This window comes from Rhinopithecus bieti, unplaced genomic scaffold, assembly GCF_001698545.2.
Source record: "Rhinopithecus bieti isolate Rb0 unplaced genomic scaffold, ASM169854v2 scaffold_32008, whole genome shotgun sequence".
Lineage (NCBI taxonomy): Eukaryota > Metazoa > Chordata > Mammalia > Primates > Cercopithecidae > Rhinopithecus > Rhinopithecus bieti.
Window position 1 is genome coordinate 3,931,983 of NW_016814433.1, and position 8,570 is coordinate 3,940,552.

At 45.2% G+C, this 8,570-nt stretch overlaps 1 protein-coding gene across 1 annotated transcript in view; it reads left to right on the forward strand.

The window, feature by feature from the left end:
* The first annotated feature begins 3,126 nt into the window (after positions 1-3,126).
* The window catches only part of NDEL1 (nudE neurodevelopment protein 1 like 1), a 65,680-nt gene continuing 60,236 nt past the window's right edge, over positions 3,127-8,570 (forward strand). The window contains exon 1 of the mRNA XM_017850552.1: positions 3,127-3,262. The gene's annotated coding sequence lies outside the window, so the exon portion shown is untranslated. The remainder of the gene's footprint in view (positions 3,263-8,570) is intronic.

The following is an 8,570-nucleotide window of genomic DNA, read 5'->3' on the forward strand; positions in this document are numbered from 1 at the left end:
AAAAAAAAAAAAAAAAAAAAAAAAAGTCCATGTGAATATTGCAAATACTTTCTTATAGGGACCAGTATTAAATCTTTGTGCTTTTACCCTGAGTCAGAACACTAACGGCCTGGTTTATTTACTGACCACTTGCTTTGATGCTCATGAGAAGGCTGTTCTGTTCAAGTCTTAATGCTTTGCATCCAGTAGGAGCTCAACAAATGCCTAATGAGCTGAACTGAATTGAGGTCAAGGGGCTAAGCAAACATAGGGGTGCTGCATCATTGTCATTTAGAGAGTAAGGAGTTATCTGAACCAGCGACAGGAATAGTGAATGGTGAATGTTGACGGGGCAGAATAAAGAACCAAGGGATCCATTACAGAAGGCTCAGACCTTGAGCTGCAGCTTTGAGAGGGAATGCCTGGAGCAGAAATGAGCGATACATACCTAATCACGGCCAGCAGGTGGCGCTCTAAAGACGTCTCGTTGCTATCCAGACTCCCAGGGCCAAGATCTTGCTGGAGCACCGGGAAGTGGAAACTGAGTGAGGCATGGGGAACCTTCCAGCCCTAACTTTTTGCTCTGTGCTTCCTGCAGAAGTGCAGTTCCCAAGATCAAGAGCCCTGTAGGTATTTTTGCTTTGTTTTCCTGTGCTTGTTTGGCTTGTGGGTGTCTGTAGAGCACCATCCACTGAATTCAGTTTAGAACAGTATGGTCTCAAACTTTGATGAGCAAACACATCACCCACTTCTCTTGTGAAAATGCAAATTCTGATTCAATAGAACTGGGGTGGGGCCTGAGGTTCTGCATTTTTAACAAGCTCCCTGGTGATGACTCATGCCCAGTAGTTCTAAAACTTGTTAGAACATGCTGTGTAAGGTTCCATTTCTATGCAATATGGGAGGTGAGAGAGAAGCAAATCCCGGCTCTTCTCTCAAAGAGTTTACCAGAGTGAACACAATTTCACAGAAATGTCTGAAATACAAGTTAGAGTGTGAGTCCACTCACGGCATGACCTTGGGCAAGTTGCATGACTTCTTTGGGTCTCAGTTTCCTCATCTGTAAAATGGGAATAGTAATAGCCTCTACCTTAGAAAGTTACTTGAGAGTTAAAGCAGGATATTGTGCATAAAACACTTTGCACAGTGCCTAGCACATAGTAAACCTCAACAAAGCTTGGGGCACCCTAAGAGCAGTATGGAGTCGGGCAGGTTACCCTGGCAAGGTGGTAAATTGGAGGAAGCAAGTGGCAGAGGTCAATCCTTAAGAAGGTGCCATCTCGGGCCAGGTGCGGTGGCTCATGCCTGTAATCCCAGCACTTTGCGAGGCTGAGGCGGTTGGATCATGAGGTCAGGAGTTCAAGACCAGCCTGGCCAAAATGGTGAAACCCAGTCTCTACTAAAAATACAGAAATTAGCCAGGTATGGTGGTGGGCGCCTGTAATCCCAGCTACTCAGGAGGCTGAGGCAGAGAATTGCTTGAACCTGGGAGGTGGAGGTTGCAGTGGGCCAAGATCGCACCACTGCACTCCAGCTTGGGCAAAGAGGGTGCCATCTCAGTTATCAGGATATCCATCATCTGTGAAGAAGGGTGTCAGGAGGTGATGACAGAGAGCCAGGGAGAGGTCAGGTGCCTTGATTAGCAGGTGGCAAACCCAAGAGGGGCTTTGAGGGGGATTTAAGTGTGCTGCAGGCTAAGCAGGAAGCAGGCTTCCTTCTGGAGATGGAGGTGGGCAGGATTTCCAGGCAGATCAAGCCACGGCTTTCCGCACACTCCCCTATTTCACATCTTTAGGGACTTCAGAGACTTGCGAGAGGAGCCAAGAGGAGCCAAGGGTCACCCTGATCCTGCCTGCATGCATGGCTTTGCCACATCCTGAAAAAAGCCTCAGTCCCACTGCTATGGATTCCTCAGCCCAGGTACCTAAGTTTACCCACATGCTTTAAATAGGGGTGATGTTTCTATGTACCTCTAAGGTCCACAGATATTTATGGACTTAACCTCCAGGGCTCTGATGAGTGCTCCTGGGGATACAGAGACAAACCCACACAGCCCCTACCTTCACGGCTGACTCTGGGGAGAAAAGACATCACCCTGGGACAAGGAAAAGAGGGATCCATGAAGAGCCTCCTAGCCCTTCTTAACAATGGTGCTTCTTCTAGATGGTAAGACTAATTGAGGCATGAGACCTGCTGCCACTGTGGAGGCAAGAGTGTTCAGGGGACTCTTCAGACCAGGGTGTCTGACCTAATAAAGCCATAAGGAGTGAGTCAGATCTGATAGGGCTGGAAGGGGACAACCACTAATACTTAAAGGGGCTAACCGGACTTGGGATAACTTACGTTATCTCATTTAAGCTCTACACAATACTATGAGGTCAGTACCAGAACTGTTTCCATTTATAGATGGGGAAAATGAGACTAGGAGAGAAAAGCAACTTGCTCAAGCTCTTTTTTCGTTGAGACGGTGTCTCGCTCTGTTACCCAAGCTGGAGTGCAGTGGCACCATCTTGGCTCACTGCAACCTCCGCCTCCCGGGTTCAAGTGATTCTCCTGCCTCAGCCTCCCGAGTACGTGGGATTACAGGCGTGCGCCACCATGCCTGGCTAATTTTTGTCTTTTTAGTAGAGACAGGGTTTTACCATGTTGGCCAGGCTGTTCTTGAACTCCTGATCTTAGGTGATCTGCCCGCCTCGGCCTCCCAAAGTGCTGGGATTACAGGTGTCAGCCACTGTGCCCGGTTTCAAGTTCTCACAGCTACAAGTGGCAGGTGGAGGCTATGTGACAAGTTCATTCTCTTATATACCACGTTATGTGCTTGGCCCGCATGGAGAGGCAAACAACATTGGCATCCACTGTCTCCCCCCTTAAGTAGAGACAGCTCTTGGCCATGCCTTTACCCTCCAAACACAGGAATGAAGCCAGGAAAGTGGAGGAGAGAACAGGTCATCTGTCCGGAAGACCAGTGGCTTCCCAACTACACATGCAGGGGAGATGGGGAGGCTGAAGGCCTGGCTGAGGAGTTAGAACTTGAATTTCTTCTTCCCCTCCCAAAGCACTGCAGTCTTGCTCAACACCAGCTGAGTGACGAGGCGGGCAGGGTTGCCTCACTTCAGGGCAGCAGGCCCCAGCCTTCCTGACTCTAACCCATTTCCGGTCCTTGCGTATCTTTGGTCGGTGATTCTCACTCTTCCTATTGACTTCTACTTTGTGTCAGCAAGTTCAGCGTGGGCCCCGTATGCTGCCGTGGATCTGGTCAGCTGAAGTCTGAGACAAGGACCAGGTACATTGGGTGGAAAGGGCTGATTGGAGAAGGTCTGGGCCACATGAGGGTTTGCCTGAGAGATGCCAGAATGGGGGGCGCTCCTGATGTCTGAGGATCCTCTGTGCCCATGAGGCAAGTGGATTGTCAAAGGCTGAAGTCCGTTTGGAAAGTTGGTTATGTCCCTGTGGTGTGAGGGTTGGGTGATGGGTGACATAAAGAGATGGCTTTGGTGGCTTCCTGAAACCACATCATTTGTGCACATCTTTCCCCAAGAGTCTGATCACCTTGATTTGGTTTCCTATCTCCTGAACTGCCCACGTAGCGTTTTTCTGGTTTGCAGAGGGAGCTCGTAGGGTTCCGACAGGTTTGTCTGGAGCTGACAGAGACAGTTAGTGCGATACACTGAAGTCATGCTGAGCTGACCAAGTTAGGGGCTTGCGATCCCATCCTGGGACCTTGACTTCACTGCTCATGGGCCATGTGCTTCCCTCTGAACGTGTTTTCTCATCTACAAAATGTAAGACATCTCTATGTTATTGGACGTTTGTAAACTTAAGCAGAATGATGATTGTGAAGGTGTTTTGTGAACTGTATGGTTGTATTCTTCAGGGTTTGGCGTTCCTTTTATTTCATTTTGTAAATGGAACTGGATGATTTTTCCTGAGAATATAATATTTGATAAAAATTTAATCAGGACAGAGAAATTGAAAGTGTTTGCATAATTCTATCTCCAAAGATTAATACTTTGGCACATAGACATCTAGACTCTTAAATGAATATTTTTATGTCAAATCCTACTTACTGTCTCGTAACCTTTTTTTCACTTAATAATATCTCTCGAGTATCATCTCTGTTAATTCATAATTATCTACCTCATCTTTTTTAACAGCTGTGTAGTATTCCATTGCGTGGCTGTACCATGATTCATTAAACCAGTCTCCTATTGGTGGGTGTCTAGGGTATTTCCAATTTATTTCTATAATAATAAACAGTGCCACAGTAAACATCACTGAATGTACGTCTTTGCACAGTAGCCCTATTATTCCCTTAGAATAAATCCTTAGGTGTTGGATTCCTAGGTGAAAGGTTGTATGTATATTTAGTTTTCATTCATTTGTCCAGATTCCCTTAAGAAATGTCATACCATCTTATTTATTTATTTATTTATTTGAGGCAGGGTCTTGCTATGTTGCCCAGACTGGTCAGAAACACCTGGCCTCAAGAGATCTTCCCACCTCAGCCTCCCAAGTAGCTGGGATTACAGGCTTGAGCCACTGTGCCTTCATTTGCTTAGTTTTTAGATACATATCACTGATCCCTCTCCAACAGAGCTATAAAATTCCTGGCAATCTGATCAAACACATTAGATTATCTCTCAGTCTCTTGTCTCGGTTTCTTTCTCTTATTCCTCAGAGACATCTGCCTGGTGCCTCATCCTGCTGCTCCTGCCTGGATTGGTTTCTGCCCAGGACTGCTGAATGTTGTCATCTTAGGAATTCCTTTTTCTGTTTCTTGTATGAATCCTCTCTCTTTTGCATCCTTCCTTCCTTCCTTCCTTCCTTCCTTCCTTCCTTCCTTCTTCCCTCCCTCCCTCACTCTGCCTTCTCTCTCTCTCCCTCCCTCCCTCTCCCTCTCCTTCCTTCTTTCTTTCTTTCTTTCTTTCTTTCTTTCTTTCTTTCTTTCTTTCTTTCTTTCTTTCTTTCTTTCTTTCTTTCTTTCTTTCTCTTTCTTTTCTTTTCATTCTGTTTTGAGATGGAGTCTTGCTCTGTCACCCAGGCTGGAGTGCAGTGGTGTGATCACGGCTTACTACAGTCTTGAACTCCCGGGCTCAAGTCATCCTCCCATCTCAGCCTCCCAAGTAGCTGGGACCACAGGTGTGTGCCACCATACTTGGCTAATTTTTTGTATTTTTTGTGGAGATGAAGTTTTGCCACTTTTTAATTTATATATATGATTTTTTGCCACTTTATAGTTTTAACTTTATTTATTTGTTTAGAGATAGGGTCTCACTCTGTTGCCTAGGCTGGAGTGCAGTGGCTCAATCACAGTTCATTGCAGCCTCAACCTCCCCGGGCTCAAGTGATCCTCTTACCTCAGCCTCCTGAGTAGCTGGGACTACAGGCACGTGCTGCCATACTTGACTGATTTTTGTATTTTTTTTGTAGAGACAGGGCTTCATCATGTTGCCTAGGCTGTTCTGGAACTCCTAGGCTCAAGCCATTCTCCTGCCTCGGCCTCCCAAAGTACTGGATTACAGGCGTGAGTCAATCATTTTACATTTTTAATGTGCCTTGCCCATTTTATATTTTTCGTTTACCATTTTAATCTTTTTTTTTTTTTTTTTTTGGGGGGGGATGGAGTCTCGCACTGTTGCCCAGGCTGGAGTGCAGTGGCGTGATCTCAGCTCACTGCAACCTCCGCCTCCCAGGTTTAAGTGATTCTCCTGCCTCAGCCTCCTGAGTAGCTGGTATTACAGGCGCCCGCCACCACCCCCAGATAATTTTTTGTATTTTTAGTAGAGATGGGGTTTCACCATGCTGGCCAGGCTGGTTTCGAACGCCTGACTTCGTGATCCACCTGTCTTGGCCTCCCAAACTGCTGGGATTATAGGCATGAGCCACTGCCCCTGGCCCATTTTAATCATTTTTAAGCGTACAGTTCAGTGGCATTAAGTATGTTCATGTTGTTGTGCTTACTATCACCACCACCCATCTCCAGAACTTCTTCATCTTCCCAAACTGAAACTCTACCCATTAAGCACTAAATCCCCATTTTCCCTTCCCTCCCTCCCTCCCAGGCCCTGGCAACCATCAGTCTACTTTCCGTTTCTATGAATTTCACTCTTCTAATTACCTCATATTTGGAGAATCATACAGTACTTGTCTGTTTGTATGGATCTCACATTTTCCTCCTCATTTTCTTCCCTGTTTTGGTGACATGCATCTTCCAATGATAGGGGGTAATTTTGTTAGGTTTTGACTATCTGGAAACAGACCTTCATTCTATCCTTATACTTGTCAAAGGGTCTGGCTTGATTTAGAAAACTGGTTGGAAATGATTTTTTTCTCTGAATGTTAAAGGCAATGGTTCATTGTTTTCAAGCTTCTAGTTTCTTGTTGAAGTCTTCTGCTCTTATGATTCAGGATCCTTTGTACTTGTCCCGGTTTTATGTGGAAGTTTTTAGGGGTGTCTTGTCATCTTGAGGATTCTGAAATTTCATCTGTGGGTGTTTCTTCATTGATTGTCCTGTGTACTCAGGAGACCCTTTCGACCTGGGTGCTCATGTTATTCAATTCTGGAAAAATCTCTTGAATTATTATCTTAAAATAATTCCTTCATCCTCATTTTCCCTGTGCTTGCTTTCTGAAACGCTTATTATTTGAATATTAGACTTTGGGGTTTATCCTCTCATTTTCTTCCTTTAATCTCCGATTTGGGTGATCTGTCTTTGGTTCTCCTGTTTTGGAAGATTTTCTCAATTTCATGGTCACACTCTTCAAATGAATATTTTAATTTCGACCCTCACTGTTTTTAAAAAAGGGCTCTTGTTCTCATTTCCTTTTTTGAAGCCCCATGTTCTTGTTTCATGATGTAATGCCTTTGTTTATTTCTCTGAAGATATTAAACATTTTTTCCAGCTTACTTCTGCTCCCTGCATTGTGTCTGTTGCTGCCAAATCTCTCTCTCTTTTTTTTTTCTTTTTTATTTATTTCTTTTTTTTTTTGAAACAGACTCTTGCTGTGTCTCCCAGGCTGGAGTACAGTGGTACAATCTCGGCTCTTTGCAACCTCTGCCTCCCGGGTTCAAGTGATTCTTGTGCCTCAGCCTCCCGAATAGCTGGGATTACAGGCATGCACCACCACGCCTGGCTAATTTTTGTATTTTGACCTCAAGAGATCTGCCCGCCTTGGCCTCCCAAAGTGCTGGGATTACAGGCATGAGCCATTGCGCCCAGCCTCTTTTTTCTTTTACTTTTCCTGTACCTATGGATTATATTGAAGCCCTTGAATTTCTTTTATGCTGTTTTGTTCTATCTTTCACATTGGAGGCTTCCTCAAATGTTTGGTGATTCTTTGTTGAATGTTCATTTTTATGATCAAGGAACTAGAAGCTGATTGGAGGGTGTTTGTGTCTGCGTCTGTGAATGTGTCTGTGTGTGTGTCTGTATCTGGCCTTGGTTGTTGACTTTGTGTATGGTGATCAAATGGGGGGACCAGTCCCTATGATTGGGAACCCCCTAGAAGAATGCTCTAGTCTCCTGCCTGGAGGGTACAAGCCAGGCTGCTAACATTCTGGGGGGCCATCGGGGGACACGAGGGGGTCTCAGCATTCTGTATGTAGCTTCAAAGACTTCCCCTCTCCCAAATCCTTCTTCCCTTTATGGTGTAGTGACTTAACCCTGCCCTAGGATGTGTCCAGTCTCCCCAGATCTGGAGCTCTTCTGGTTTAGTTCCTCCAGTAAGCACACCTTCTCCCGCTGGGGTGGGAGAGAAGTAGATGCCTTGGCTTGTCGATTGCCTGCGCTGTGAAGCCCTGTGTTGAAATGCTTTGTAAACACATCATATGTTTCGACAGATCTTCCTGTTTCTAACCCCACCCTACCTTGCTTTTCAAAGTAACCTGCACCTCCAGTTCCTGAGACTTTCTGGAGTTAGAGGCACGGCACTGCTTGCTTCTGGTTGGCATTTAGTTTTCAGCCTTTATTGATCGACCGCATCAGCTGTCACTTAGTCATCCACTTTCCAGCTTCCAAAATCCTGTTGACATCCCTTGTCCGCTGTTGTCTCCTTTTCCTATCCTCTGTCCCTGTGGGTTTATACCTTTTAAAATTTGTGTTCGGTCTTTTTTGTTGGTGGGATTTCAAGAGGAAGTGAAGATACATGTGTTTAATCCATCGTGGTAACCGAGATGGTTACCGCATTTTTCACTCTGCGACCAGCATCGCAGGAGACAGTGGGCTTCCTTATACTTTACTAACATTGGGTATTATCATTTGTCTTAAATTTTGCTAATCTGATAAATAAAAAGCAAGGAGATATCTCAATGTCATTTTAATTTATGTTTAAAAGTTATTAATGATGTAGCTGAGGGTCTTCTTAGGTGTTTATTGGCCATTTATATTTCTTCTATGGACCATCTATTTGTGTCCATTGCTCATTTTTCTACTAGGGCAGGATGACTGTTAAATTACTAATGTATGGCCAGCTCTATAAAAAAGTTTATGGTTGATTGATTCCTTCCTTCCTTCCTTCCTTCCTTCCTTCCTTCCTTCCTTCCTTCCTCCCTCCCTCCCTCCCTCCCTCCTTCCCTCCCTTCCTCCCTCCCT